Source organism: Ischnura elegans, chromosome 9 (genome assembly GCF_921293095.1).
Source record: "Ischnura elegans chromosome 9, ioIscEleg1.1, whole genome shotgun sequence".
Classification (NCBI taxonomy): Eukaryota; Metazoa; Arthropoda; class Insecta; order Odonata; family Coenagrionidae; genus Ischnura; species Ischnura elegans.
The window spans coordinates 8608462-8632443 of NC_060254.1; positions in this window are offsets into that span (position 1 = coordinate 8608462).

A 23982-nucleotide genomic window follows, 5' to 3' on the forward strand; every position below is an offset into this window, starting at 1 on the left:
AATAAATATTTTCTCCGTCAGTTCACCGGGAGAGCGTCTAATCCTTCTTGAAAATGCTTTAAAAGAGGAATAATTGGAGGAAATATTTCAAAAATTAAATTCAGAATGCAAATATTTATTATAGTTTAATTTATATTCGCGGAAAAATTCAAGATGCTAACTTAAATTTTAAATAAATTTTACGAAACTATAAAAGGCGACCGTGCCGAATTGATGCTCCTCGCGAGCACGTTCTATTAAAAAAAAGCTGTGAAATATTCCTGAAAGTTCCTATATTTGCACTCCCGATTGTAGTTCATTGACGGATCATTCAGCTTTCCGTTCTATATTTTCTGGAAATTGGAATTTAAAATCAAAGCTTTTAAGTAGCGTCTGTTACGTTGCTGGTGTAATCACAAGAATAATGTTTATTACAACTACGTATTAAAATATTTTTTACACAAAAACTAAAAAAGTAAGTAAACAAAGTTTATAAAAATTACAATAGGGAACTGACTATCAGTATTTCATCAGTGTAACACCTGTAATTACGTTCCGTCCAAGGCTGATGAGGTTCACTTGAACAAAGCGTAAGTTTTGAAACTGAATTAATTGGCATATCCTTCAATAGCACTCTAATAATTGTTCAAGGCCAAGGATCGTGTGATTGAGGCTTCTTCTCGTTCGATTTATTGTCATCTGATGATTTTGCTGCGAAGTTCCGTGAGGTCCTCCGAAAATCTACTTGGCTTCAGAAAACCCGAAAGGAATGAGAACTTAGTGTTAGGGAAAGTGTATAAATTTGCTTGTCGAAGGTAGAGAAGTACCCCGATTAATGCCGGTTATGGCCCATGCTATTTGCGTCAAACGCCCTTCTAGTGATCTGAATCTGGACATATTTATATGCCTGTCTTACGGAGTACATACTCTCTTCGTCCACACCCTCATGTCAGTCTGCTTGAAGTTTTACTTATGGATGTATAGAAAGGATTGTTGCTGTAGACTATTGAGTAAATTATTGTCTTGAATCCAAAATATCCCTCACTTAAAATATATATATCGTTTGCCAATTGATTTGGTGCGGAAGGTAATTAAAAAAAAATCTCTTTCCTTCAACAATTTATGATGTGCATTACTCCTGCTCGACCGGCATTCGTCGTGCCATACTATATGCACATCACTCTTTGCTATTGGCAGGAAAATTTCTGAGCATGTGGGGTACACCCCGTTTCAATATTTTGTTTAGCGTCAAAGAGGAAGAATTCCTTGGATTTTTAAAGGCTGGCCCTTCGTATCGCATGAAAAAAGTTGGCTTTGCTGAATGATGAAAAATGGCGATACAAATTGACACAGAGTATTAAAAATTTCGAATTTTTCCTCTTTTTTTTCCACAAGTTAGAAAAAGAATGCGAAAGATGCTCTCGAATATTCTATTCTATGATTTTGATAGAGTATACACTGGAGCCTTTTATTAGAATATCTAAAAAATATTCGGATTCGGATTACTCTAATTCGAATTCACGTAATACCTACTTAGTTTTTCGCCCCAAGAATCTATGTTTTAGTGGCGCTTTCCACGTTTTTTGCCACACTTCTGAAAGGTTTTCAAGTCATACTATCTCGCAAAAAAAACTCTATCGCAAGCATAAATGAAATGGCAAAAAATCGCGTTCGTGACAATCAAGAGCCCTGCCCTAAAGGCTTGTTAAGGCGGATGTGTGTCGCGAGCCTATCACGTCAGCCGTGGCGGGAACCTTAAATTGGAGGCAGGCGGCCAGCCGCCACCACCTCCCAACCGCTCGCGATGTTATAACACACTGTCCAAGGTCAAGGTCGCGTCGTCCGTTGGATGGGATGGACCATATCCTCCGCGGGGCGTCCCGCCTCCGACGGACGGCGGCCGCCGAAATATCTTCCCCTGGCGTGGGCCCTCTTAAAGACGCTTGAATGCACGGACGGACGCAAATAAAGGAAAGGAAACTCGCCTCTGGAATGTCTCTCGCATTCCTTCGCGATGCTTGGTGGGCGGACCGGGTTACTATAAGCGGGCGAGCCATAGAATCCAACCGATTCACATTCGTATATATTTCCTCCCACACCGTACTGTGGCTAAAACAAAGAAAGTTTCAATTAAAATAATGGAAGCTGAATAGCCATAATTATTGCTAACAAAATGCTGGTTTCAGTACGTTTACACAAAACACTCTACTCCTTCTGTAGGCGAGTGCTCCATTGACGCAAACTGAATATCATACGGCAATATCCCCAATTGGATTACCCTTCCCCTCTACCGGTATGTAGATAATAGATAGAAATAATTTGATACATAGTGCCATTAAAGGTTATTGCAATTTTTTTACAACAAAGAAATTATTATAAAACTTCAGTTGTAAGTCAATAATGACATTATTTATTTACAACTGAATTCTATTTATTTTCGATTTAATTATTGTAAAAAACATTTTAATAACCTTTTATGCCTTTATCCATAAAATGTATGCACTCATATTTATTCAAAGCCCTGATAAAGGTGTATTGATATTCCAAAACGTTGGAAAAATTTGTATCTTAATCCTTCAAGACCTATACTCCAAGACACTCTCAAAGTTAAACATAGAGGTCAAGATATAAGGAAAAACTTAATATCTACCAAATTTTTTATTGCTCGCTACTTTTTTCTATAAAATCTGACGTTAAAGACAGACGATAGTGTAACAGAGGATATCTAGTGTAAGATCGTATGTAGTTCTTCTCCTTTCTCCGATTTTCTAGTTTTGATCAAAATTCACTAACTCATGTTTGACTATCAGGTAAATGTTTTAAAGTTTCTTTTACAATTGTCTGTTACTTAGTTCGCTTTATTCAGATGGAAGTGTTTTATATTCATCCAAGAAAGTTTGATTTTACTGGTCTATTTGTTCTGATCTCATCCAACTTTTCTATCACAACCGAAAATTCAAATAAAAAATGACGAATGACCCCGTTCAGTTTCTTTTTCTTTGGTCGGGTGTATTTTTCGCGCGAGCGCGAGGGAGATTTCGTGGAGGGGTTGGGGGGGGGGAGAGGAGGGGAGCCACCCTCCTCCTCTCTCTCTCTCTATAGCAACCTCCTCTCCCCTCCTCCTCCCCCCCCATCCTTCTGAAATGGCCTGGCGCCATCGCGGCATCCGGAAGTCCACCGCAGAAAGCGCTCTCTGAAGGTTGGCGGCTGAGGTGCGTGGCGCGGCCTGCGAACTTGAATGTCTCCCGGTCTTTCTTTATCACTTTTTTAAACCCTCTCGTCCACCACCCACCCTCTCACTGCTCCTCCGCCTTCTCAGCTTCCACAAAGAATGCCACGGCATTCCTGCGCTCACCTATGGGTCCACCCACAAGGTGTCTCGCCTCGCTTCGAACATTCCTTTTTTTTTTTTACCTTTCTGAAGGTATTCTGGGATTTAGCGTATGTCGGTGAGGTAATAGACCTTCGACTGTGGTATTTTAATGGGCATACTTGACTCTTTTGTTTGTTTTTATTTTAATATCAGGCAATTGAAAATTTAATTCCTCTGTCTCAAAAATTTCAGCTTGTCTTTTTTTAGTCTAGTGAAATTTTCTCTATAGTTAAAGTTAAAATTTTAGGATTGCGTTTATGTTTCAACGAGGGCTGCTTGGAGATAAAATTTCGATTTGAAATTAAGAAAATATTCCATGTAAAGGCATCATGAAAATCGGGGGATGGGAGGGGAGTGAGGTAGCCTAATGGGTAGATAGCTTGGCTGCTGATCTAGGGGAACCGGGTTCAAACACAGCGTGAAGCATTCAAACAAGCTCTCTAAGTGCGAGGTACCACAGGGAAATGAACTGGGCTTCTTACCCTTACAATGTGTGAAATTCACAACCCTGTGGATTATTCTGGGGTTAGCTCTACCCTCATTTATCCAAAACCATCCTTCTAATTGAATCATTCACCTTATTATTTTTACTAATTATGGATCCAAATCTAAATTGAGATGTAGGAATCGGAATAAATTAGACATTTTTATAATACAATCATTGAAGACCTTTTAAAAATTTCATGAAGTTTCTATGTAAAACATGGTAAACGATTTAAGTCAAACAAATAATTGGTCCATTTTGGGACTTGCTGAGTTACGAATAACCACTGGTCAGCAGGTGCTAGCATCGAAAAAAAAATATTTAAAGTTTTTTCAAAATTGTTTAAATTTAGCAGTGAAACAAAAAAAACCATCTCTTCTGCGAATACCAAGTTTAAGTCCTTCTTAGCCTATTTATTTTACAAAGCCACTTTTAAATTTCCTTTTTAATCGCACTTTTTGTACTCAGTGATTCCAATTGTTTTTGGGTATTCTTTAAATTAGTTCGGTACGGCTATTTTCAAAATTTCTTCCTATTTGTATGTAATATTTATTAAAATTGTATTTTTTTTCGCTAAGTATTAGTGTAGATTTAGCAATATTCTAAGCTTTGTACATAAACTAAAAAACGGCGATTTAGTAACGGCGATTTCCAAGTGTGAGAGCATATATATTTAATTTCCTTTCTCCGATTCCTGACCTTGGTTTGCTCCCAGTTATAATATTGTCTTGTGTATTGCTCAGCTTTTCCATTTTCCCGCCTTCTACATCATGCCTCTGTTATTCTCTATCTTTCGGATTGTTTTTTTTTGCGAGCTGGCTCCGGCCGCAGTGTAACCGCGTGGATCAACATCATTTGCCGATGAATTCTGGGCAGTGTGTATTCTCGAGCATAACCGGTCGCAAGGCCAATCGGAAAATTACTGCAAGGAAAATGGAAGTACGCTAAAAATATCATTTCTGGCGTTCAATTCCAAGTACAATCAATATTCTTCCAACATTATAGCGTTAGTCACGTTATTTCTCATTCTAGCGGATTTTCCAGTACGCCTGTATCTTCCTCTTTGAATGCATATGCTTAAAATTGATAAAGATTGACATTGATATGGCTATTTAATCGCCGATAGTGTTCAGGTTCAATCCTTAATTATGTCACTTTTTGCAACTTCTACCTCAAAGCTAAATCGATTACAACATGGGATATTGTTGAAGCAATTAAACTATTACGTGCAATTTAAGAGATATAGTAAAGAATTAAAAGCAACGAGATAAAAATATTTTTATGATTGAATTACAGAGCGGAAATCAATTCATTTTATTTCATTGTACAGTAGCAATACTAGTGATTGAATAGAAAAAAAATTTTACTTTCAATTCAAAAGTTAATTGAAAAAAATAATTAATTAACCACTAAGATAAAGCGGTGAGGGGCGAAGGATGGCTAGTTGCTTAAGTCGAAATTTTCAGGGTGCGAATGTCATTCATGAACGATATTTTTTTAAATTAAGAAATAATAATTTTGAATTTATGGTCTATAAAATGACTTTTTGTGATTGATGCGCCACTTAACCTTTAAAATAGTAGGACCATGCTTTTCTATTTTGGTAAATGCTTAGTTCATTCGAAAATTCATCATCTTAAATTGCTTTTCTTCTGGAAGCTTGATATTGCTTGTTTCAAATATCAGTCTTACCTTGATTTCACTTCATTTATTGTCATTGCTTCAACCGGCAGATTTCCCGGGATATATGAGATTCTCCCCGTACCAAGCCCACGGAGTGCGAATTCCATCCATTCAGGATAGGGGGACCATTTCTTTGAGCATTGCGTAGTGGGCCTCTAGGTGCATTGTCACCCATCGCGAATTTAAATGGGTTTGAAAAATCGCCTATCGTAGCGCTGACGGATGGAGTGATCCGAAATTCACGAAGAAATTATCTATAATGAGGGTTTTTAACAGAAAAAAATTTGTGATGATATAATCTATCAAATTCATATCTTTTTAGCGGTATTCCTCGCGATTTTAAACAATGTTTTTCAAATATTGAGAATAAACGGGTCGCTTGGCGTTCAAAACCTCGATGCAGACATTTTTGTTAACCAATTAAAGTGCGACCGAAGAGAAAAAAAATCAAGCTTCAACGGAAATAAGTTCTTTTGAGGAAACGGATAAAATGGAAAAAAAGCGATTTTCTCAATACTGACGGGATGTACCCTAAGTCTGCTTATTTTTCGTACGAATCCTTTTAGATATTTCTGTGCGTTAAGACACTGTCTCTGTGTTTTTGTCGTTCTACTATCGATGATCGTAGAGTAGGAAAGAACTTAAGTCCCGCCCCTCTAAAACAATTGATGTGAACTTGAAAATATCCCTGTTTTGTTCTTGTGACGGAACGTGTCAAATAATAGGATGGAAAAGATTTTTAAGTGAAACACCTTGTAAATATTTGCGAAGTATACTCTAATTTTCAGTATTTTTAAAATGCAGACAAATAAACTTGCCAACATTCGTCTCACCACTCATCTATTTATCGTTGTGTGATAAATAATAATACACAAAAGGATGACGCATACGAAATCGTGATCTTAATTTTTTCTCCCTCTGGCAATAAAGCTAAAGCCCGTATGACACTTGCCAATTTATTGGCCAATATATCGGCGCGCAATATTGGTTAAAATATTGGGCTTTAGGCATCGTATGACACGTACCAATATTTACACCAATATTGGCCGTTATAGTGTTCTAATACCCCACTAGAGAACGCCACATAACACAAAATGACGAAAGAGCATCTCAAGACGCAGATTGATTGCCAATGAGCTACAGAATGGGAGATGGCATAATAATTGTAAATTTAATAACTATTTCGAGGGGCTTCAAAGATATTTTCGAATTGCTCGAAATTTCATTCGGGTGAGTTCCTTGAATGATGAGAGATAGGAAATATTGTGATCTCATAGGTGAGCTAAGATAACGTAGCGGCTCGTTTTGGCTGGAATATGTTCATCGAATAAACAGAGATTGTTTCATCAATTGGGACTTTCACCCGAAACTTTAGCGCTCAAATCATGAAAAATAGTTTAATAATTGTAATTTAAACAAAATATAGACGAAATCGAGGAGAATCACGACGTTTTTATTCATTAAATATCCGAAATGTTATTTCCGAATTACCCACTTTAGACAGTTGATGTTTGTGAATTTATGTTCTCTCAAAGTACATATTAATTATTTGAGCTATTCCATGGATTTCTATGCTTCTAAAGTTTTTATATATGATATTAAAATTCCGAGGTGAAATGTTTTGCAAATAGCTTCTAGATTTAGCCACTAGGAGTCGACAAGACTGAGTTCTGATTGGAGATTGGCCTCGAGAAAATAGAACCCGTTCTAAAATCTAGATTGGCCAAGAAATTGTGCCCAATATTGTGAAACGGAGATTGGGATAGAAATTGGTGTGTGTCAGTGGGTCCACAATCCAATATCCAATGGATTGGCCAATAAATTGGGAAGTGTCATACGGGCTTAAACGATTACCAATTGCCATGAAAAATAAGGTACTAAAAGTTTGAGCTAAGGAGGGAATAACTTATTTTTTGTCAAATAATTTACTTACAAAACTTATTTCTAACATTTCCGTAGTGATCAGTATTATTTTCTTTATCTTCATCTGTTTCACAATTCAAGATACGAATAAGTCTAAAATATGGTTCGTGCATGTCGCCTCACGGAATTTGTCAAGTCGAGGAATTGTCTTCGATTCACCGTTGAAATTAAGTGACAGTGGTGAGTGAGTAGGTTAGTGTAGAGCGGTAGTCGGAAGAAAAAAGCTCCTCATTGTTTGCGTAGTTAGATCCTTGTAGGGTGTTAGACGTCTTTGTTTGCAAACTCTGTGGAAATGAATTACTTTCTAAATTGAGCCTTGGCCTATTTTACGCGTTTAAAACACCAGCTACCATGCTCTAAATATTTTCTGTGGGCTGAAGTAATTAGCTTCATGAGGCCTGCCCGAAGTTATTCCTGTCTTTCTTTTGTATTTGCACAATGGTAAAGTATCTAATGAACTGTGCTTGAATAACATTGGTATCTCGTAAGCACAGTCGACTCAATTCCGTGGATTTGGAGCAATATTCCCGTTGGACATTTTTGCACCTTAACATATCCATTTCTTTGCAGTTACTCTAAGTCCTTCTCATGTTATATAATTTTCTATTTTATTCCCGTATATATTTTCAACTTCATGTCTTTCTTTGAGTAAAATCCCCATTACTGTTTCATATGCCTATTAAATAATTAATATTGGCACCAAAGAATTTTCAGTAACTAAAACTAAACATCGAAAATTAATTTTTAATCTAATCTATTTCAATTTTATCATCATTAATTAATATGACTATCATTTTAATTAATATGGTCATCTTGCGTGAAGGTCATTTTCACTTTGACTAGATAACCTAACGTGTGAAAAGCTTGAAAAAATAATTTGATGCAATTTTTTTCAATTTGGATTCCTAGAAAATACGATAGCGACATTATGTTTCATTTTTACTCCAAACGTGTCATTGAAATGGGAAATATTTTTACGCTTCGGAAAAATACTCGCGTAAATCTCCTGAGAACTTAATTTTAATGTGCTGGAGTCTCGTCATTTAGAACTGATATGTATAAGAAACAAGCGTTGAAGTCTCTTATCTGAAAGACTAATCCCTCTTTCAGATTACGATTGTTCCAGCAATCGTTGGAACTATCGTGCATTCACACAACGATGGTTAAAATCTGTGCTGACATCTAAAGTGAACGAGAAATTGACGGTTAGCAAAGCTGTTGTGGTATGCAGGGTAAAGATATTACTGTGTTTAATGTGTATTTAACGAATAATTTTTCTTCCGCCCATATTCTTCCATGCTTGGACAAATCCATGAAAGAAATGGAGCTTCACGAGCTTTTCGTCTTTCTCTTGTCGCTTCCTCTTCCGGTCTCCCAGCTCCTAACCATCGTAAAGTGGCAACGTTCGGAATCACAGTAACTATTGTCAGGACATGCATTCACACTGTTAGTTCGGCCAACTATCGTTAGGACGATCTCTCGGACAATCGTAATCTCAGCGAGGCATCAGGATCGCTATGCTACTAAATATTCTAAATTCCATGAAATCGTATTTCTTAACGACTTTAAAGCGACAACAACGACTCTTTTATAATAAGTGTATTTTAATGAAAAATGTTCTTTCTCTCTAGTGGTTATGTTGCGAGATTGCATTGAGAGAATTTCATTGGAAAAAAAATAAAACTTATCTATAGCTAATGAATCTAGTTCCCACGAATTTATGCCGAATGTTGAGAAAATCAACAGAAGTACTTTGAAATTCCCACAGTAATTTTCACATGTAACATTTTGTAGATAAACTTAAGTAAATTTTGAAAAGGCTACACCCTATTAACCTTGATAAAGTGAAGTTGATTGCTTAAGGCTGAAACATGTAAGAAGCATGATAAGTGACAAAGATTGATTCTGTTTGCGACAAAATTATCTGCATTTTAAGTTGGTATACATATCAATTCAGGAAATTAATTCGTGATAAAGGGATAGGGATTCGTGATAGGGATAAATTTAATCAATGACGGCTGAGCTGCGCTCGTAGATTTCGTCGGCGACAGCAGTTCCGGAGTGTTTCCCCGCAATCCTTACACTTGCATCCTCCGAACCGGACACGAGTCACCGCCGCTCTCGGATGAAAATGGGAGGAATGGGAAATGTGACGTCGGCAAAGGCGTGACGTGCGGCGCGTGACATCATCAAGACTTTCCCGCCAGATGAGTAGCTTTCCCCTCCAGCCGGCGACCCACCCGCCCTCCCTCGGCGGCAACTGGCGAGGATAATCCCCGCGGAGAATGGAGGCGAGGCGGCCGATAAAAAGAAATGGAAGCCAAGCGAGCGGACTCAATTGCGAGACACATTTCATCAAGCGAGAATGTGCGGAGAGGGTGGCGACGGTGAAGATGTCTCGTGTGTGTGTGTGTGCTGGTGTCCGCGAGGAGCAAACATGAACGCTCAATCGTAGATTTCCACGGCGTTGATGTAGATGAGACCCTAATCGGAATTGTTCCGATCGGTTTCCATTCCCAACGGTTGATTACCATTTGTTTGCGACGCAATTGGAATTTGTTTTGTTTTAAAATTTTCACTCCGACGACGGAAAGAGCCTTCGCGATGATTCGTGAGAATGATACATTTCTAATTTAACGAATTATGATCACGTTGCAAATAATCGGAACCCACCGTACGGAGTGAAAACGGATTGGAATGATTCTGATTTGCATATTGAGCTTGGTCGTGGCTAAAATTCATTGGAATCATTATTCGTGTAGCGGACTTGGAACTTCTGATCATCGACATTACAAACTGTTACTGATCGTCCCACAAATGTCATTTCTTTGGGAGTCATTTGATGATAGTTCATCCCGTGCCTTTGTTTTCGTAAGCCGTTTCACAGAAAACGATAACTTCCGTTCTAAAAGGTGTCTTTATGATATAAACGACTTCTTAAAAATACGCCTCCGATTATAAAAACGTTTTTGGCTGTACAAAAGGTGGAAAAGTGCTCAGGTAATTAATTGACATAAACACTACTCTAAATCGAGATTGTACTTGTTTATAATATCTTAATTTTTTCATGATTAGCGTTGCTATTGGCTCAATATTTAATAATTTCGGTCGTAATTTTTCAATTTTCTTTTGATGACACATCACTTTTATTCGACCAGTCGTATTTTTTCTACATTTATCGACGTATTACTTGCATATAACTTACGGTATCATTTTGAAAATTTCTGGACATAAAAGGCGGTGAGTATAAAGGTCGGTACTAATATTCACCTGCACCTCAAGCATAAAAATTTTACGTCACAGAGAATTTCGTTGTAAAATTTTCGTGCATGAGGTACAGGCGACCATTGACAGGGTTTTATCTATTTAACCTGAAAATTTCGAGGTGATTTATTTTACACGAGCGAATAGTACAGAAGAAATCATAGATTTTGAGTGACAGGGATGTTTTTCTGAAATTGCTGATTGTCCAGCCCCGAGAGTAATTGTAGTCAGTGATTAGTAGATTTGGTTGTGAATATAAGGGATCATAGTTCCCCCAATTTTTTCATTTTCAATATCTGTTGACAGAAAACGTAAAATAAGTAAGGAGATCATTAGTGAGAACTGTGAGTGGGTGAATAGCGCCTTAATTTCTTTAGCTAGTCCAAATTTAATGAAAATTAAATGGAAATACTAATGCATTGATTCCAATTGTGTGCTCCTCTAATCTTTATACCGTAGACACGAAAATTTAGGAAGCTTGGTAACCTCATGCAAGGTTCGGAGTCGCTGTTTGTTCTAAGTGATATCTTGTCATGGACATTGACTGGAGTTTCATTACCACTCACGAGGCTGTTTCGATATAACGACTAGGAATCCTATTTATTTCGGGACCAACTGATCCGCACGAAAGTTAGAACTGACGATTTCCAAACGTATGACGTTTGTGTAAACTTCCAAGTTCCTGCACCTTGTCAAAATCTCCTTCGCTTTTGTTGCAATGTACGAATCGTCAATCATCCTGAGCCTTGAATTCTTCGAATGATGAACGCTTAGTGAATGTAACAATCGTGTAGGTACAATTTCGATTTTTACCCGAATAACCTCCTCTATTTTCATGGAAACTTAATGGAGATTTACAGTGTGTCTAAGCATCTCAGTGCGCCACACATGAATACAGTTTCACGAAATGGATATTCAGAGGGAAAGTGAGTCATCTGGTGTTATTGTGTTTTGATGGGACATACTCAGCGGATAACAGTGGGAAGAACACTGGACCAGATAGAATGGGTGTGAGCCTGAGAAAGACAGAGTTGAGCTGCCAAATGAACACGAAATTTTGGTGAGTAAAATGACAACATTTGTATAATGTTTCTTTTGCTCGTGACTCCTGATTTAGATTTGAATATGAATTCTTGAGGCTTGCATGATTCATAAAAATATATTTGCCGAAGTTCAGGAAGTTTATTTTCTCTCAAGAGTTCATATTTAGGCATTTATATTACTTGGTAGCATAGCTTTATAAGGTATTATGCGGTTGGATTGTAAAATTTCTCCCGAAAACTATCGGATGTCATGTATCAAAGTTCTGGTGCTGACTTTGACGATGCTGATTCAGCACATTCACAGCATCATTATATATTTACGGAAGGGAACTTTCAATTATATGCAACTTACGGAACTTTCAATTATATGGACATGATGAAGACAAGAAAAGTCGCTCTTTGAAAGCTGAAAGAGCAATTTTTTGCTCTTTAACTTGGCTCTCAGTATCGCATTCTTATGGTCTTTTTTTAAATTTATACCTCCGACCTCGGGTGACGCTACAATCACGGTTTTACGCATACATTAACGCCTGATACCCTAACCTTAACCTTACCTAAGGCCGTTGCCATATGTTGCAACACACCTTTACACTTCCCCTTTTCTGGCTGTAAGTGTCAATGCTGGATCACAGATATTAGGCGTCCCGATGAATTTCCTTTTTTTTATCCTAAGCATTAAAAATACTTTTATATTTGTTCATTCGTTCATCAATGATATTATTACCCAAGGTATTCAGTAATATTTTTATGGAGTCTTGAAAATGCATATTATTTGTACGCATTAAAATTTGATTCTTGTTTATAAATTTCGCTCCTACCATTGTATCATTCGGAAAAGTTTTGCTAAAATTAGTCACTAATAGGTTAAGATGACCCATTGGATCGTATTATTAAACATATGAACGGACTGAGTTAGCGGCATCCCTTTCTCATATTCGCCATCGCCTGATCTCCAATTCCATATCATCCAATTCAGCAACTAATTAGGCATTGGTGGGAAAATGCCAATGTGGAGACCGAGAGATGAACGCATAAAAGCCAATTCCTCATCTTAGCGGGCTTCTGCTTCTCCATTGCCTCATTCCTTGCTGCTACGTGTTTCATAATTCTCAGTTACATAAGGATCAATAGAGCGGCTCGCTCGCGGCCTTCACCTGAATGCCATCCTCAACTTCCTTGGTTCAGTGCACACCGTTCATTGCTCATTTCCGCATTTGAATGGATTATCTCGAAATGGGGAGATTTACATTTTTTTTTCTGCAGATTCTGATTGATAATTTCCAAACTTATTTTTGTTGGCATTCAGATATACTATCTTCAGATAAAAAAAATAATAATAACTATCTTCAGATATATAAGCGAGTAGGGTTGCCAACCTTCCATCATTTTATGGAGCTCCGGCATTCCTAATATAATATTTTCAGTGCTGCTATAGAAAAAAGTTCCTGTCATCCTATTCTAAGCTTTTTAAGCCATTATGCATTTTAGGTACTTTTTATTGGATACAAGATGATTTATATCCCGTATAAAACTCCAAAAAAAATTTAATAGAGAAATTTTATGTTACCGTTTTATCTTAGAAAAAGCTGACAAGCCTAACTGTTCCTAGTCAATGTATGTACTTGCACGGAGACGTTACGTCTGAGAATTGTTTTGTGTCTGAGAGCACGGCATCCTTGAGTCATTGGTCGCATGGCATTGGAGGAGGAGCTTTCGCCGCCTTCCCCGCTGCTCGGAGGGGTAGACTGTGCAAGACTTGAGGAAAGTCTTCACTCCCATGCTGGGAGCTCTCCGAAACGAACTGACTAACCGATCTAAATATATTCCAGCTGGTCACCAAAGGAATATCAAGATGCAACGTTCCATTGCTTTTTCTCCTCAAGGTTATTTCTCCAAAATTATCATAAGTGGGCTCATTCGCTTAACATTTCACTTCCGATTCTTAAAGCGACCGTGGAAAATTAAAGGAACTTCACTTATAGGATTAAGTTATTTCCCGGCGCACTAATTAGGTGAATTAGTCACGGGTTTTCCACCGGGTCAGACATGCCGCCGACGTTTCGATGGTTTACCCTGCTACCGTCCTGAGGGCGTTGATGTCGGTTTAATTCACGGTCATAATGACCGAATATAATTGTCGTACCGATGAGCTCATTAGCCAACCCCAAGCAACCAGTTTACTTAAGAGTCTTTTCTTTATGCATTATTTTGCGTTGTCGGTGTTTGGTTTGTTTTTTTTTGGAAAAGGAAACTTGCAACTAACATTTTTAGATATTAATTGAACTTTTTACATTAAATAAATAGTGCAAGGCATATTAAATTGGATTTTTTGTAATTTTTTCATGTCTTATATTATTTATGCATTTAAAATGTATTTTGTCCTTTTTTTCAATATCAATTCTCCCGATCTGGTCGGGGGGCACCTTGTAGGGTTTTGTCCGTCTTCCCATTGTCCCCTTGATTTTGAAGAGTCTTTCTGAGTGGCTGGGAGAATAAGCAGTATCTATGTTAAGATTTTTTCCCCTCCAGGTGGAGTTAGCAATGACTTATTAGGTTAAATAAAAAAAACTCAAAAATACCTTATTATCCTTATGTACATTTGGCTTAGTTTTTATATTTTTGAGGCAAATCGCAGGACGTGGTCCTAAGCATCGGCAACTGCCACTTGTCACGGGTAGTGTTTTCATTGATGGGGCTAATCAATTGTTTCCATCGGATTTGAGCGAGAGATTCTCATTTTGAACACTACTCTTCGTCCACCCTTTTACTTTGATGCCGATTTCTAATTTTGGAGTGTTCAATTTAGACTTCAGAATAAAAAAATGCTTCATTTAGTATGCCTAGTCAGTTATTTATTGCTGTTTAATTAGCTTAGTGATTACGCTCTGCGGTTGGGGTGCTAGATTTCGTTTTAAGAATACCGGGACTATCCACAGTGATAAATTTAAGGGAGTCACCCGCAATGCACAAATTGTTCGAAAAATCCACAGAGAAATAATAATTCGCCTTGACCGGGATATATCTGCTGGTAGCATAACTGGCTTAAGCACTCGACCGGGAATCGGGGGATCCGGGTTCGTATCCTGGTCAAGGCGAATGATTTTTTCTCCGTGGATTTTTCGCGCAGTTGGTACATTTAATTGAGTTCCCAGTAATTCTTTGATCATTAAGATTCTAGTCCAATAAAAAGCATAAAAAATTCCGTGAGTAAAAAATTCCGTGAGTACGACGTAATCCATCCTCAATACAGCAAAAAAGCATACGCTCTCACACAAGTAAGCCAATAAGGCCTAATTAATCTATCATGTGATGTTGGTTTATTTCCATGTTTTACAGTTAGGAATGAAACTGTACTGTTTCCAATCCGCGTGACTATTTAGCCATTTAAAATATTATTCTCACGCGTGGCAGTCGATGATCGCCCTTGTGCTTCGTTTTCCTCTTGGCTTCCTCCTCGCTTATTTGCCTTCGATCCGAAGGGTCCTATTTACGCCTCAAAATGAAGTAGCTGCAAAATTGCGAATAGTATAATCATTATCTCATCTGTCTGTAATTGTTTACGAATTAACTTCGTGAAAATCGCTCATGCCTAAATAAATATAATATATTGATGGATAATGACAAAAATATACTTCGTTAGGTTCAGTAATATATTTGAAAAAGCTCATAACATAGTTACGTGTGAAACTGGGTCGAACTTTTTCAAATATATTTGTGAATTTAACAAAGTATTTTTTTCATTTTCCACAATGGAAAATTTTCACTCAGCTAAGCCTGGAATCATGCTATATATTGATAATTTTTCCCATCCACAAAACTCTAAATTGTACAACCTCCATCTATGTCAATGATGTCACGTAAGTGCTGAAGCTGGTCGAAGTTGTACCAAGTACAACTGTGTGGAATAGACATAGCTATCGATATATAAATTTGCCTGGCCATCTCATCTGATCTCCGGCTGCCGCTCCATTCAGAATCCGGCATTCCAATCCTCGGGCGAGATCCGCGCTTAGCCGGCCGCAGACCGTGCATAATCGTTACAAGCGAGGGCGACTCGGTTACCAAGCTCTCTCTCTCGGAGGCGTCTTGCTTCTTTTTTCCCCTCCCCTCCCTCGTGAAGAAGAAGAAGGCATTCGGTGGAGGTGGGTTGTCTTTGACATCTTGGAAGGGGAGGAGTATTGGCGCCAGGCGGCGGTTCCGTGGTCGGTCGGCCCGCGAGGAGGACTCATTGGGAAGGAGAGGGGGGTGTGGGGAGGGAGGGTGACCTTCCTTTCCAACCCCGATCAAGGGGCGACCCGCTCAAGGACTCACTGCCCACCGACGAACCTATGGCGGAGGGATGGACGCCGGAATAGGGTGGCTTTCTTTTATATTTTTACTGCCTAGATCGAAAGATTATTACTCCTGGAGTACGTATTTCACGCTTTTAGATTTTTAAATGACGATATCTATTTTTCGCGATTAAATGAAAAGTGAAAAATTTCAAGCGCGCGAAAACGCGACGGCTAGGTATGAATGCCGGGAAAACTCCCGTGTGATGTCGTTCTGGTTCCCGCTGCTGCAAGTGAGGTGACCTTGGGGCGAGGCTCTGAGCGCTGATACGACGCAGGATGCTAGCAGGTAGCAGAGTACCATGCTAACTGGTAGCGCTTGGCTTAAATAAGGATTATTAATACCTTATCAAACGAGGAAAACTTTCCGACCTTAGCCAGTTTTAATAGGTGATTATTAAGACATGTTTCCCTGAGCTCTGTGCCTCATACATGCATTGGTAACCTCAGACGATGTAAAACTCCTATCTACTCGTTTAGAAACTAGGTCCCTGTGACGTCACGTGGAGTGGCATCGAATGGGCGCCAATCTGGCCTTTTTCAAATGAGGATAAAATTGACCCTTGCCATTCGTCTAACCCGGTATTTCTAAAACCAAATAATTTGTATATTTTGAATACACTAATGGTGGGTAACGAATCGCAATCAATGCCTTTCGTTTTCTTTGATGAAGGAAACTACCCTATTATATGTTTTCTGCATTGGGAAATGGCTAAAAGGCTTCATATAGATATAAACACATTTTTTCTTTCTCTTGGCCTCAATTTTTAACGTTGATCAGTTTCTTGGAGTGCAGGTCTTTAAGAATCAAATGCAAAATTTTTAGGCAACGTTTCGGTTTATTTTTATACCTTTATCAGGGAAAATATTAATTACAAAGGAATCATATTCATTGAAAATGAAGCCCTAATGGAGGTATAAAAATGTACCGAAACCCTGGCCAAATATTTTGCATTTTATTCTTAAAGGAATACACTCCAAGACAATAATTATAGATATTGCCATTATTTAAGTGTAAGGCACGTAATCGGGGGGGAGAGGGGGGTCGCTTCAGTTCCTCCGAAATTTCTCCCCTTGTGGCGATTATCCGCGATACAACTGCTGAGGAGACCACCAGCCCAGGGGCATCTATTCTATGACATTCCATTTTTCGGTAATGTTACATTTAACCCATTCGGGTAAAGAGTCGGCGAATCGCCTGCCTATCTCAATTTGCTTAATTGTAAAGAGCAAGCAAATTGCCGGTTGCGTTTTCTCTGTTGCATTTGTAAAATTGTCTATAAGTAATGTATAAATATTATGTAATACAGAAAAACTACATTAATTCCTTTACAGGTAATGAAATGAATTATGAATTTTATTTAGATTAAAATATTATATTAATGAAAATTTTATGAAATCATAGAGAGGCTTAGATTCTGAAATTCTATGAAAAATTAAGAGGCGAATGGGTTAATTATATCTGCCAATCGCCGACGATAAATTAAAATGTCAGCGTAATGCAAATGAAATACATGGATAGCTGTTGTAAAGAAATCTATTGTTTTCCGATGCGTGCAAATCGAACGCAGAAAATCATTATGAGCAACACGAATACCTCCAAAGAACCCCTCGGAACAATTTTCTGACTACGTGCTCATTAATTACTTCTACACACCACCCCGTACATCGCACCAACAGACATGTGGCGAGACGTGTAATCGTCATCAAAAGAAAAAAATGAAAAGGGGAAGCGCGCACTGATTCTCACATAGAATTGATTTAAATCATTCATTGCTGTGGGGAAAAACAAATTGCTACAGCTGTCCGTTCGGAAAAATATCTATCTTAATTTATCGTCTCTGTAGGACCTGGAAATATAGTCGGGATGTTCTCCATGTCGCCCTTAAAGATATCTCTTCTCAATTGCTCAAGCAATATAAGCCTAGTCCGTATCCTCCGAGTCTCTAGCGGCCCCGTGCCTATTTCCCATTAAAGACACGTAATAATTTCTGTTATCCCTCTACAGTTTTTTTTAAATAAATAGCGGAGATTTCCTTTATGATTATAAGTATTTTCTGGGTGATACATTTTGAGCGGGAGCACCTTGAAAATCACCTCGGCATATCTCTTCCATCCCTCGTGGGAATTCTCGTTTCAATCCTCAAGGAGACCGCATCCCTCTCATGCCATCTATTCTTTCCGCCACCCCCCCCCCCCCCCCCGCTAAACCAACATTTTCTCACCTGAATGGAGAGTTTGGGTTGGCACATTTCCCCTTAAGTGCAACAAAATACATTTTAACATTTTTCGAAGGTTTCAGTTTACAAGCAAAATATACGCAGCAAATAAGTTTAATTATAGCGCAAAAATAAGAGAATAATTTTTCCAAATATATAGAGAGTGAAAAGTGCATCAAAATGTATGTAGGGTATCGAAGCTCACATTTGAGCAAATTATGGAGGAAGTTCATGTGGGTCCAGACGTGGTTAGGGAAATATTTTAAGTTTTAAGATATAGTATTCGGACAAAATATTAAGGAAAGGAATTACAAACTGTTTTTATCGTGTACTTAACGGTGGAGCATCGGATAGCTATTGACTAGCGGGAACAGAGAGGAGGATAGGGGTGTGTGGGAAAATATCACGATTTTTACGAGTAGGAGTCCAAATAAAAATTAATTAGATGGATGACGAAAAGTATAGTGTATTAATTTGCTTTAATTTTTCGTTGGCGTGGCATCGGAGGACCAAGAGATGGAGAAAGGGGAAATGGAGTGGGGTAGGCCGGCATGGGAAAGAAATCGTCGATTTCATACGTAAGAATATACACAAGAGAAAAAAACTTAGGAATCACAATGAGTACTGATAATTTGCTTTCTATTTATTTCATTTTCTGTGCATGGGAGGATTAATATTTGAAGGCAAGAAAAAAATAGGGTGCCGGAATGCGGGTGCTGGAAAACACTCAAGTTTTGCTGCAAGTAATCCAGATTAAACAGTTTTAAGAGGGATTACGAAGAGGCTAAATTGTGTCTTGCATGTATATTTTGACGGCGAGATATTGGCGAACATATCACGGAAGAGTGAAAATAATCACAGGGACAATGTAAACCTAGGCTACATGCAGCAACCTATTCAATGTAGAATGAATGTAGAACTTTTCGCAAAATCGGTTGTATTAAAAAAACGGCGGTGGTGCGATATTATTGCTTGCGCAGAAGGTGGTTGTCTTTATGGCAGATTGTGCAGCTTTTCTCAAATTTTGGCGTAAAACAGTTGGTGGTGCTATTCAAACGGGACGCTATAGTTGGCAAAAAGTCAAAAATTTCCGGGCTTATACGCAAAGTTTCAAACGCCCGCGAAGTTTATCATCGCACGAGCTCTCTCTTTCTGCTTGAACTTATCTCTCTAAACCTTCTGTGCTGGAAAAAAGCCGAAGTTTCCGTCAGCTGTTAGTTTGCGTTAGAGTTTAAGACACGGTCTCCGGCGTTACTTTGTGGAACTGCTTCGTCATAAAATAAAATAATACTTTGTTCTATTCCACTCTTTATTCAAATAGTACGACCACAAAGTATTTTTATTTCATAAAGCGTTAGAGTTCTTCGTTTTTCGATTAAAATAGATTGGTAAGTATTAAAAACTATTTTCCTTGTCTTAATCCTTTCTTGGTGTAAGGACCCTTGAGCAGCAGCAATCTCGGGGCCACCCCGATTTCTTTACTATCTTGTTGGCTAAGCCGTTCTAGGGTCTTTAGTGTTTTAATAAATCTTCCTCGAAGTCGCAATTCTCTCATATAAAATGCTTTGAAATCTCTTCCTAAGCAATAGATTTTCCACTTACAATTAGTGCGAATCGAAATGGGCTTCTCGGATGGAGGAAATGGAGCCTATTATTAATACTGTTAAATACCGATGGCTCTTTATTCCATTTGAAATATTTGTTCAATTATTTTTCACTTTTGAAATAGTAATGAAACCTCGGTATTTCATGATTTAAAAAGATGAGAAGATTTAAAAATTACTTAAATAATAGAATAGAAGAAAAGAAAAAAATAGTGTCAATCACAAATCTCGTTATCTTTCTCAGTGTTAGTCCTTCAGTTTTTAGGAATAACATTTTCATTTATTTTAAACAACAAATAGTCAGTCTGTGCTTAGTTGTGCTTTTGATATTTTGAAACGTTCTACGAATAATTGTGTGAAATGAGATTTTCATTTGGGAAAAAATACTCACTGCCCCAATTCGAATGAACAATTTTATCACTGGAATCTTCCAATCAGCGTTTTTCACTGCCGCGGGAAAATCGAGGTTGTGGTAGGTCACGTGACTTGAGTTTTTCGTATATTATGCCGCAGGATGTCCATATTTCGGTCACCGTGTCACTCGTCCGCCAAATTTCCCCCGTAACCTGCCTCAACCTTCTGCAATATTTCTCAGACGAGATACCATTCCTATGATGCGGAGCTTCCAATTCAGCATCGCTTTGACGTTTCATTTACATTCAGTTAAGGTGTCTCTCACGATCCCATATAATTTTTTCCTTCACTGATGTATGTTAGTTGAATTTAGGTCCATCATCAGCAACGTATTGATTATTATAAAAATATAGTTATTTGTTGAATTAAATTCCAACGCTTCATAACAAAAGTTCGAATCCAGAAAACAATCACCATAAGACTATATTTTAATCCAATGGTCTCCATACCAATATTGATCTGTCGTCGTCATTCCTTGTTCTTGATGAAACGTGGTCTTTTGATAACTTTTATCTATGCAGGGAAGCATTTCCTTTCAAGTGTCCACGGAGGCTTTGAAACGCGTAGAAGCTAGATTAAGTGACAAACAGCGGGAAGGAGAAGGAAATGAAGATGTGGAAAGGAATGGATCCCGGATTGATAAGGGAAATGATAGATGTAAGGTGCAGTGGTGTATATGCTACGCATTGAGAGGGTGGCTTAGAGCTAGTTGCTCGAAAAATCTCAAATCACCACGACCGACGCGATTTTGATGCCGAATTCCAGTGTCAAGTATTCGAGCATTTGTTGATTTCGATCATTTGATCATTATAATTCCATATCCCTTGATAAAATGAGACATCTCATCTCGAACTGTGGGGATAAGTGTATAGTTGGTAAGTAGTGTAAAATCACACCTTTTTTATCCGCATTTTAGTCTCAGTTGGGAATGGGAGTCAGCGGTGATTTGGACGGAGAGTATTTTCAGAGACTTCATTGCTCGAGTGTTGTGAGGAGAACGCTTCAAGCGCAACACTCCGTCCGCCGGAAGGGCCGTTAATCCGTGGACCTCTTGGCGTCACTTATTAAGAGCAGGCTAATCCCGACGCCGGGTTTCTCTCCACCCTTCGATCCCTAACCTTCCCACTCGGCGTACATGACCTTAGCTGTCGGTCGGTCGGCTTCACCAGATATTATAGTACCCCTTTAGGCAATTTATCGTGTAAGAGTATTTGGGGAATCTCCGAGCTATTTTGGATGTGTTCGGGATAGGTTGTCTCCCTGATCAAGGTAAGGGTTTTTTGGGGGGGGAGGGGTTCCTCCCTCCGCCTCCATCCTTTCCTGGATTCTTTGCGAGGGTTGGGTAGGGGAGGAGGGGTGGGTGTAGGCGGGGGGAGGTGGGTGGGGGAAGGGGAGGGAGGTGTGGGTTGGAGGGGAGGTGCCGTGGGGTGGGCCCAAGTTAAGAAGGCCCGTATTCCCAACTCACCATTGCATTCCCTTTTCTGTGCCGGATCGCGGAGGTCACCTCCACCACACACGCCAAAACTCAGCATTGGAGTTGGTTCTCGAAAACATTTCGGAAGGAAGCTTTGAGATTTCGCGGTATAGTTTGATCGGAGCCCGCCTTTTCTTTCGCAAGCGAGTGCCCTAACTGATGGAGGAGGTATCGTGAAGAGATGGAGTGATTGCATCGCGAGGTTCTCCGCATCCCCATCGATAGGAGAAGATTTGCCCCATTTGGACGTGATTTCCTTGCGGAGAGAGAGGTTGTCGAGGCGGATGCTGGAAGCAACAGCCTCCGCTCATCATTCGTCACAATTCCTCCTCACCTCTTAAGTGGACCACGTACGGAATGACGGAGGAGAGGGAGCGGGAGGCGTTTGAGGAAGCCCCATTCCACCGCCCACCAACCCCTTCGCGTCAAATGCCGGCCGGAAGTGTTTGGGAGGAGCGACCGTCGCGCCGCCGGACGGGGGCCTGAGGAAGTGCAGTGGTGTTTCTTTCCTCCTGTTTCCGTTAGCTCCGCCCACTTTCTTTACCTTCCCCATCGCTTGCGTCACTCACGTGACCATTTCTCCCTCCTCATGCTCTCACCTGGACGCCCCCGAGTCTATTTATATCTTTCTCTCTCTCTCTCTCCCGTACACTCTCTCCGCCCGGAATCTCGTCCGCTTTTTTTTACGATGCCCCTCGTTTTCCTCTTCGCGAAATGACCCTCTCATCCAAATCTTTCTTTCTCATCCCAACTCTTTTCTCCTCGCCAAACTCGATGCCCCAAGGTGTTTCTGAGATCCGTTTTCCGATCGGGAGGTAGCTTTGGGTGTTTTGGGAACACTTTAAGGTAAGTTTTCGGTTAAGAAAATTAATGAAATGAACGTGCTAGGTCAGCAGTGCTGAGAGAGACTCGAGCTGGACCTTTGAAACGATATACTGAGTGATTAAAGTTGCCATGAGCAATAGGAAAAGAAACGTTATTCTGTGCATACATTCCTCTCTTTATTCACATGTTATTTGTTGGGCGATTTCTGTCAGTATCGAAATTCAAATAGTGGTACATTATACCCGTGTTAATCATGATTAGAGATGGTTGCTGTCTATGGGAATAAAGCGTGGGAGATGCGTAGTTAATTTTCCTCCATTTTTCTGGGTAATATTGGAGTGAGTAGATACACTACCTTATGCGACTTGTGTTGGCCCTGTCGAATAGCAGAAGTTGGCTAGAGCAATTCCTTTTCATTTGCCAACGGCTGGCGTCCTATTACTCCCTGACAGACACTAGCGACTTGCGGGGTTGTCTGCAGATGTAGATGTACCCCTGGTGTATTCTCGCGGCAATTTAATGCCATAGTTAGGAATAGACATAAGCGCAAGTGCTAAGCACCCGTTTCATTTCTGACAGTTGTATGAAAACATCTAATCCTCATGCTGCAGCATCCTTAATTTACCTCTCTTTATGTTAGTGCAATTCTTTAGTCTGGCTAATATGCTATCACGTTCATATGTTGTGGGTTAAGAAAGAGAGTTGGCGTTCTTTTCAATTTTTGACAGATTTTAACAAGTGTCAGGCGCTTTAGCGTGTAAACTCCTAATGATAGGTAAAAGATACAGTTTCCGACGTAATTCGTTGGAAATATTTGATATTGATCGTGATGATGATGCCATTTTTGCCTTGGAAATGGCGCTATGAGGCGAAATCTGGGTCGGTAGAAATAAAGAAGTGCGGAGAAAGCCAAGTACTTTCATTATGATAAATATCCTCATGATGTCGTGATGCAAGGGTTGTTGCGAATGATCTCAACTCTAGCATTTTTTCTCATCACTTTCGCCATGAACTCTATTTTCCTTGGCTTACTTTTACGTATGTACCTCATCATCTAGTCGAGAGTAACAGCGCGAAGTTAGAAGTAAGCTTACGTTTAACTTTTTGTAGCCTAACATTTACTCTAAGAATATTCGTGTATTCTGTTGTCTCAGGCGTGGTTTATTGGGGTTTACTTATCATTTTAAAGAATAAGAATAAATTTGTATTTCCTCACAGATTTATTACAAAATTTCACTATGCTCTTCAGAGGTATTCCTTATATTTCCGCTCCCCAGTTATTCCAAAACTTCAACATTGGAGTGTGTGGAGAAATTGTGTAATATGAGGAAAAAATAATCTTTTTTATATAATATAATATTCGTGA